We start from the raw sequence: 9,380 nt of genomic DNA on the forward strand, positions 1-9,380 counted from the left end.
GGGATGTCAGAGCGAAACTCGGGATGTTCCCCTCCTTCTAAGTGAGCACTCCTCCTTGAAGGATATGTAAGGGAAGGAAGGCATGACTGAGGCTCCTGTGGAGACACTGACCTGCAGGGATAACCTCTGAAACTGATCTGGGATTTCATGGTAAAATGGGAATGTATCCACTCCCTATTTTACACCTTTTCTTAAAGAATTTTAGAGGCTGTACGTTGTTTGTGTGTGTGTGTCTGTGTGTCTCTGTGTGTGTGTGTCTCTGTGTGTGTCTGTGTGGTTTAAGGGAAAGCTATTTCTGTATGATTATGGGAATGGAATCTGCCTCTGGGTGTGGCTTGCAACAGGACCTTGTGAACAGCTCTATGAAGGAATGTTACTTACTGTCCCTAAGAGTTAGTTCAGCTGGGCCTGTCAGTCACCTGGCAATGGGACAAACCTTCCAGCAGGCTCATTTTCCTGAAGCCATGCTGAGGACATAAGAACAGTTACCCTCTAACGTGATGTTGTGTCTGTTGCTCTCAGAAAACCCACCCTTGACAGCTGCCAAGATCCACTGCCTGCCTCCCCTGGAGTTTGCCCCTCTAAATTGAATAAACTATGTCGTTGAGCTTCCTTCTGACTCCATTTCTCAGTTAATTTATTAACAAGTCTGAGATCTCAAAACAGGGAACTCCGATTTCCTCAGTACCAATTGATATCCAACACAAGGGTCCCCACAGGTGTAAATGCTGGCATGAACGCTGCTCTTTAGGAGGGTACACAGGTGGAAAGGATGCTAGCCGAATGCTATTCTTAGTGGAATTGTTAGAATAGTCTAAATAACCTGGTATCATGCCTAATGTTATTGACTTCTAGTCATGGTTTGAAAACACATTATAATAAAAACTAACTGAAGATGAGTTTTAACCAGTCAAGGTATCAGAGTTTCGCATGCTTTCCAAAGTGTGAGAGAGCAGACACTTCCATATTGTCTTGTAGGGAATATAACTTTTCAGTGTGCTCTATGATGCAAACTATTAATATAAAATACAGATTTTTATGATTTGGAAAGAACACCTTAAATGTTCTATTATAGACAATTGTTTACACGGTGTACCGCTGTAGCAATAGAAAGCATGGCAATGGAACTAAATTCCCATACTTTGAGCTCTGGTGGGATGTCCTGGATCTCTTTGTTGACATAAAACTCAAACAGGAAAATTTGACAACATTTAAAATGGTGCGGTACAAACCCAGTCTCATGTAAGTGTGGTCAAGTAAAGAGCTGACACAGCTTATCAACTGTGTGAAAGAAAACCCCAGATAAGAAGCCATAAATACACAGTCTCCTGTGGCCTTAAGCACAAGACTCCTGCAAGGAGCCTCCATGTTCACAGGCTGGAGGACAGGTTGGAATGTCAGTTCTGCAGAGATTGGAACGTCCTAGGTTCAGAGGCCAGCTCTCATGGGCAGGTTTTCAACCTCAGAAACAGCCATTCCTTGCCACACGCTGCATCTGAACTTGCCTCTTAGAATAAAAGGTTCGTAGAAGCTATTTACTTTGAACTAACATCTTGGAATAAGAAACAAAACCCCCCTAGAAGCTATCAACATAGCAGACTACTAGTTGTCACCAGAACACCAGCTTAGGATGTCATCAGATAATGATTTAGACACATATAAACCTTCTCTCACCTCTATGTATCTGCTTCTCTGGTTACCCACCAATGTAGTTTAAACTTGCCTTGATTTATGACTTTATTTCTTTGTGTTGTAAGCATGCACACACACACACACACACACACACACACACACTCCCCCCAAGCTGTAATCATATACAGACAGACAGACAGACACACACACACACACACACAACATACACACACACAATACACACATGACACTGTTTCTTCTCCAGAACACGGAATTTGAGATAAGGTAGATATGTGTTTCCATGCCATGGTCATGCATAATGCTCCAGCACTAAATACTCTTTAATCCCTTTAAGGTGAGACCTGTGTTTGCTTTAAAGTAATGATAACAACAGCAACAATAACCAGGAAACTCTTTCACTTCCAGTAGTATAGAAAGTTTTATTCAATACAGAAAATGACCTTAAGTTCTCCCCAGAGGCCACCATGTTCCCCTCTCTCAATGTTTTGAACAAGGTCCCTTCCTTCCATCCAGTATTGCTGTTGTCTTCTGGTGCACATCAGGGCTGTACCACAAGGTGGCACTAAGACACAAGAAGCTTAGTGTTCATAAAGATCTAAAGAATAATCTAGGTGGTGGGGATGTATGTACTGGGTGGCAGAATTCTCTTCTTGCATGGACTCAGTAACAGCAAAACTGTTCTGGCATAGGAGTGTCCCTATGTAGCATAGACTTTGTTGAGGTTTTATGTTGTCCACACCCCAGACATGAACGTATAATGATTCCTTAAAAACCCAAGTTAACCGGGCATGATACTGCACAATTTTAATTGAAACACTCACCATACATAAGTAGGCAGATTTTTGAAGAACCTGAGGGCAGCCTTTCGTCTATAGCAAATTCCAGGCCACTGAAGACTCTGTCTAAAAATTCAGTTCATAAATCTTAGTGCAAAATTTAATTATTCTCAAAACCCCAATAGGTTTAAGACAAGACCATTCGGTCAGGTCTCCACTGCAGTAAGAATTATCTAATCCTAATTGCTTCTAAGGAGAAAAGGCACACCTTTGCTCCTAGTGTGCAAACCTCCAGTCCTGAACTGTTTGACTCTGTGGCTTTTGGTTTTGCACCATTTGGTTTGAGTGCACAATAGAGCAAAACTCTCTCTCATGGTTAGGGAGCATAGGCTAAAAGAGGCAGGACAGGGTCCCTACGCCCTTCCCTTCAAAAGCACACGTCTGATGTCATAGGGCTCTGGCAAAGCCTTGCCTATGACAAGTAAAGATACCTTGTTTACCTTCTTCCAGAAGTGTTACCTTGACAACAGAGATTCAACAAATAGATCATTGGAGAATATCCAAGGTTCAATCCCATATATATGCTAGAGTTGTTTATGCTGAGTGTCCACATTACAAAAGGCTAGGTGTTCCGGGAGACCCTTGGGAAAAGGCAGCCTGTGTCAGGGAACACAGGAGGAGAGTGAGCCGATAGAGATGCTCCCTCGGGACCTGGCAGCTGTGTGCAGAATATACTAGAGAGGAAGAGACTCGGAATGATTGCAGAAATTTGGAGCAACCTGTGAAAGGGTGGGATGTTGGAGAACAAGCACTCTACTGCCTGGGAGAAATCTCTGTCCTGTGCAGAGCTCACTCTGCGCCTGAACCAGGGAACGGAATGCAGGTTTGGGGATCATCAGCAAACAGATCTGTGGTAATGTGCCCGGAGATTTACTGCTCAGAACCGCTGTTACAGTGAACAAACCATTTTTTTAGATATTTAACTGGAAACAACTTACAGGACTCAGCTGTGATGCCACCTAGTGGCCAGAGTCAGAATTTTACCTCTGAGAGGCTGCACAGCTGACTGTAGCCTGGACAGAGACCAAGAGAAGGAACATGTAGGGATGGTATCAGTCTGAGCTTTAGGAATGTTTTCAATCACTAGAAGGGTTCGCTTTTGACCATCCATTTCTAGGACATTTAGCCTGAACGGGCAAGCCGAGCACTTTCTGTAATGAGAGAAAGTGTACTTGGTAATGTATGATGCTAGAGGAGACACTATCACAGACTCAAACAGGAGGGCATGTGCGCAGTCATGCTAACAAAACATTTTTTATGCATTTTGTTCTTCCATAGCACTGAATAAAACGAATGCTTTTTCAATGGTCTGTTTATCCCAAATATTTGTGTTAATCTACTCACAATTTTGTGACTTTTTAAATTGTGAAATTATGATTTGCTTGACTACAGAAGTTTACAAACCTGATAAAATGATCTCTTAGAGTGAAATCATTTTCTCAGTGGCCCAGTTCCCTCCTCCTGAGTCAAATGTGATTCTTTCCCTGGAATGACACACAGTCTTCTGATACAGTGTTGTAGTCTACACAGAGTTATGTCTTCCACATATCCAACCTGTCTTCCATTAGGAGAACCATAGCAAACATCAAAGTTATTCTTTTCCATTTAATATTCTCACAATTCATCTGTAACTCACCAGTGTTTGTGTTTTGACATAGTAAAAATGTTGTATTAACTACATGATAATATTACTTCCTATCCTCCCTGTTAGTGAGTGAATCTCACAGATAACAGACAATAACCCAGGAGTTAGAATACTCTTGCATGTATGTTTCCCTTGTTGATACAATCCAATGTTATTATACTGTTTGGATGTAGTTTTAATTTCCAATAATATTACTACTGTGACATAGAACTTATAAGTTGATTTCTTTAGAAAAATTTCATTCTACCTGAAGGGAGATTTACTAGTAGTTCCTACAGCTGTGATTCCTTTCAGAGCCCAGAGTGAAGGGAAACCCGAAAAAGCTTTACAGGAGGTGGGGGTGTGGGTGAGCTCCAGTTTCTCCAAAGTCTTGAGACATGTCAAGAAATTAATAAAAACCACAATTTAAATGGAGAAGAGTAAAAAGTCCAGAATCTTATGTTAATAAGGTATCAAAAAACCCACATTTTTCTAACGTGTTAAATTTGCCCCAAATCAGCACCTCATTCTGATAATCTTAACTAGTACTGACTTAAAGTCCTGCTGACCACGTGACGTCCATTTCTTATTGTTTCTCCTAAGGAGAGCACAGATAGGTTCACTAAAGCACCATGTCATTGGATGTCTGGAATTCAGTGTTTTGGAACCAAGTTTCTGAGTCTTGGGTTCATGGCAAGGGCTCCTTCACATACTGCCTCTGAGGAAACCAAAGTAAAGATCACAAAATAAGAGCATGGCTGATTGAGTCTATGACCCTGATTGGCACATTCTGCAACAGATCACACTTGATAAACAAAACACAGGGTTTGCTTAATTGCTGCTCCCTCACAGCATGGGATCCTGGAGGTAAATTCAACACATCCATAATCCCCAGTACCTGACTCCTCAGCCCTTTCAGTACCAAAGCAACATCACATCAGGACCTCAGCCACCTGCTGCCTACTGAAATCATTAGAGTGTAACTGACATCATCTACTTCACAGATTTCCATTCTTTTCATGAAATTAGACTCAAGTTCTCAACCCTTATACAATAAAACGTAATAAAACTTCCTATAAAAAACCTCCCTAAAATAGTAGAATATTTTTAGCTGTATAGTGTAAGCATTGCATACCTTAACCATGTAAACTACTATGTACAAATGGAAGTTGCCCATTGTATGTGGTAATGCCTTCTCCTGTATATGAAACCATGCAATCTGCTGCTGAACTCCATAGATTAGAACACTCAGTACCTCACATGATGCTACAGAGAGTGAAAGTTACAACACCCGATGGGAGAAAGTGTTTGTAAACCATATGTCTAATATAGTGAGTGTCTGACAGGGTCTCTAACAGGCCCAGACCATTGCAAACATGGTGCCTGCAAGTCCTCCACTCTCCTTCTCCCCGGCTAAATCATTAGATTACATTTATTTATTAGTATAACGTTTATCTGTTTGTACGCGGAATTATTTACTTACTTTATGTATATAAGTATACTGCAGCTGTCTTCAGACAGAGAAGAGGGCATCCGATCCCATTACTGATGGTTGTAAGACACCATGTGCTGCTGGGAATTGAACTCAGGACCTCTGGAAGGGCAGTCAGTGCTCTTAATAAGTGAGTCATCTCTCCAGCACTAGATTACATTCTTATCATTAGGCACCAAGGTCTGTTCCCTTATTTGGACACCTTCCTATTCCTAATGCATTCCTGAGTCTCATCCCTAGGGTCTGGCTGTCAATCACTAAGGTCTAGCAATCAAATGTCATTATTGGGTACACTGATTAAAATGCCCAGTCAGGACATACAAACCTATCTTAGCACAGACTTCCCCATTTTCTGCTCACAAACTGCTCCCAATGAGACACCTGCTGTTTTTGCCTAATTCAGAGGCAGCCCTCCTCCCCCTGCCTGCCCCCTTTCCAGTCAATGAATGGCCTTTGTGCTGAGAATTTTGTGTCTGGTTGTGTCTGCTCCGAGGTCCCTTTTCATGTCAATATCCAGAATGTGTAAACAAAGTATCAACAGTGAAGAAATTATTTTATGGTTGTTTTTATGGGGGAGGTGTGAGGGGTACAGGATGGCTCAAGCCATTTTATCCAGAGGGTTGAGTGTGGAGAGAGGGATTGGAGGGACTCATGCAATCAGACATCCTTGTAGGGAGAGATGTCAAAGATTATGGAGCTGCCATCTCCCCATTGTGATCACATTTGGCCCAGACCACCAACGTGATTTTAAAAATATGGATGAAGGACTCAGTTACACATTTCTATAAGATATTAAAACGACCAATAAGTACATGAAAAGACAGTATCATTCAGAGAAGTGAATGTCCAAACTGCACTGTGCTTGGCCTCAGACCCCGATTTTGCTATTACATAGAAATAAAAATAAAAACCAAGAGCTCCTTTCAACATTCGTGCAGCACCTAAAAGGTTGAGAGTATGCAAACAGAATAAGGTATAGTCACCAAGGACAGAAGTTCTCAATTATAACGTGAATAAGTTCTGCAGGTCTAATGTATAGTATAGGGGTGGTGACAGTTGGAAAAAGTGATCTGCATTATACTCAAAATTTGTTAAGACATCAGGAATATATTCCTGTCACAAAGAGCTAGCTCTATGGTTTAATGGATGTGGTCAGTAGCTCTGATGAGATAATCATTTCACTAGGTATACATACATCACAGCAACTCTCTACATCACTTATACGGATACATTTCTACTCATTTTTATACAGCAATGAAACTGAGAAATAAAACAGTGATTGAATATTAATTACCATCAGGCTACACATTGTGACTGGCCTGCCTTGCAATTCCTAACCAGGGCACAGAACAACAGGCAAAGTGCCTGTACTGAAATGTGTGCTCATCCTTGTCAAATACTCTCTGTGTTCACATCACCCAGGTGAAGTTAACTTCCTATCCATGCCTTTTTACAGGTGAAAACTTGAAAAATGGAGGCCAAAAGGACCTCTAAAATTCGTGACTACACTGTCAGTGAGGGAAAGAAATTGAGATTGTATTCAGTCCACTGTTCTGAACTGTGGGAAAATGTCCTGAACTTACTGAGTATTGAAAAATGGGTTGACAAAGGAATGCACATTAAAAGTAACTGTCAGTATATGGCTGAATTTAAAGCTAGAGAGAAACAAGATTGCCCCCTTGGAGGAAAATAACAACAACAAAAAACAAAACAAAACAGCAACATCAAAAGACAAATCTAAAACACCTTTGCAATTGGGGGACAGAAGTGGAGTTGAGAGTTCCTGGGACATTTAGGATCTCAACAGAGAGTCAAGTAATCCATTTTTGATCTTGTATCTTTATAGACAGAAAGAAAAACAGAGAGACAGACACACACATTGAGACACAGCGAGAGACTGGGAGACAGAGAGAGAGAGACTTTGAGAGACAGAGAATGAGAGGGCATGAGCAAGAGTGACTGAGAGATAAAGAGCAAGAGAGTGAGAGAGAATGAGAGAAAGTGAGTACAAGAGGGACAGAGACAGAAAAGACCCAAGTCTGCAGATGTAGATGGCAGAGGATAAAGGGGCTGAAAAAAGGAGAGAAGACAAGAATCAGAACAGATTCAAAGAGCACTACCAAAACGAACAGTGATTGGAACCCAGAGACAGGGAATACTAAGGTAGGCACAAAATTTGGGAAAAGCTACACATCTAGCATTTGACCTGAGCAATGGTAAGATTTTTTGAGAGAGACCTCGTTGACTGTCCTGGAACTCTGTATATAAACCATGGAAAGAGAGAACTGGCATAGATGTGCCTGCCTCTGCCTATTGTGTACTGGGATTAAAGTTGAGCCACAAAGCCCTGCAGGAAGCTATTTTAAAAAATACTTCTGCTGAGTTGATGGCTAGGCAACTCTAAAGGGTAACATCTCTATGTGCAGGTTTCACTCTGGGAACCCAGGGCAAATATATAAGAGGGCTACCTTGTAAAAAAGATTTTCTCATACACTTGTATGTATACATGTGAGTGTTTGTGCTAGAAACTGAAACTAAGGTGTTTCATTTTTATCACTTCTTCACCTTATTTTGAGACAGGGTCTCATCCTGAATCTGCAGCTCTCTATTTTTGCTGCAGTGCCTAGCAAATGGGTCCTGGGGTCAACCTGTCCATATCAGTCAGCGCTGGAGACTCAGGGACACACTACCATGAGAAAAGAACTGGAGGGAAGGTAATGGGGATATATTCACTTCAAACATATTATATCCATGTACACATACCAAATAAAATGTCAAAACAGGGACCCATGCACCCAGAAACTCCACCCAACCAGTGGAATGAATTTCTTCTGTTCTGGTGCCCTGAGCAGACCTTGGGCTCGAACTCCACAGCCAGTCCCACAACACCCAGAGGAAGCTGCACTCCCAGGTGCCCAAACATGCCCAGGATCATAGGATCATAGGTAAGGAGGACACAACATCTGCACCAACACCGGAAGTAACTGTGACCAGTGGGACCCAGGCACCCAGGAACTCTCCCTGACCAGTGGCACGGGTTCCTGCTGGCCTGGGGCAGTGTCCTGACCAGTCCTTGGGAGCTAACTCCGAAGCCAGTCCCACAACATCCTGCAGCCACACCTGACATCCTGACGTCAATCCCTCAAAGTCACATGGCAGAAAGATAGAACCAACTCCTGCAAGTTGTCTTCTGAACTCCACATATGTACGTGTGCCACATGCACAAGTTTAAAAGAAATATCTTTTAAATAAATGGTACATTCTTGCGTACTAAATGTGACAAATTATTGAAACGCGTTGATAGATGGTACAATCACAGACACACACACACACACACACACACACACACACTTAAATCACCACTCAAAAAATAGATTTAATTATGGAATTTTCAAAAACTTATTATTCATTTTTATAGGAAATCACAGTGAAAAGACTGACCTTTTAGAGACCTCGGACTTTTAATGTACTGAAAAAGTTAAAGACTGGTATTTTAAAAAAATCATACTCTGTTTGATTGATATATATATATATCATATATATATCAATATATATCAATATATATATATATATATATATATATATATATATATATATTGGGGATAAATAAAAGTTATAGTTTAATAGTTATGTGTGTCAAGTTGACAAGGGTCAACTGTACTTCTAGTCTTTTATCAACCTGACACCAAATTAGAGATGGAGGAAGAACTACCTCCATCAGATTGGCCTGTGTGCAACTTTGTAGGGCATTTTCTTGGTTAAGAGTTGGTGAAGG

Source organism: Mus caroli, unplaced genomic scaffold, assembly GCF_978045245.1.
Source record: "Mus caroli unplaced genomic scaffold, Mus_caroli_1 scaffold_5, whole genome shotgun sequence".
NCBI lineage: Eukaryota > Metazoa > Chordata > Mammalia > Rodentia > Muridae > Mus > Mus caroli.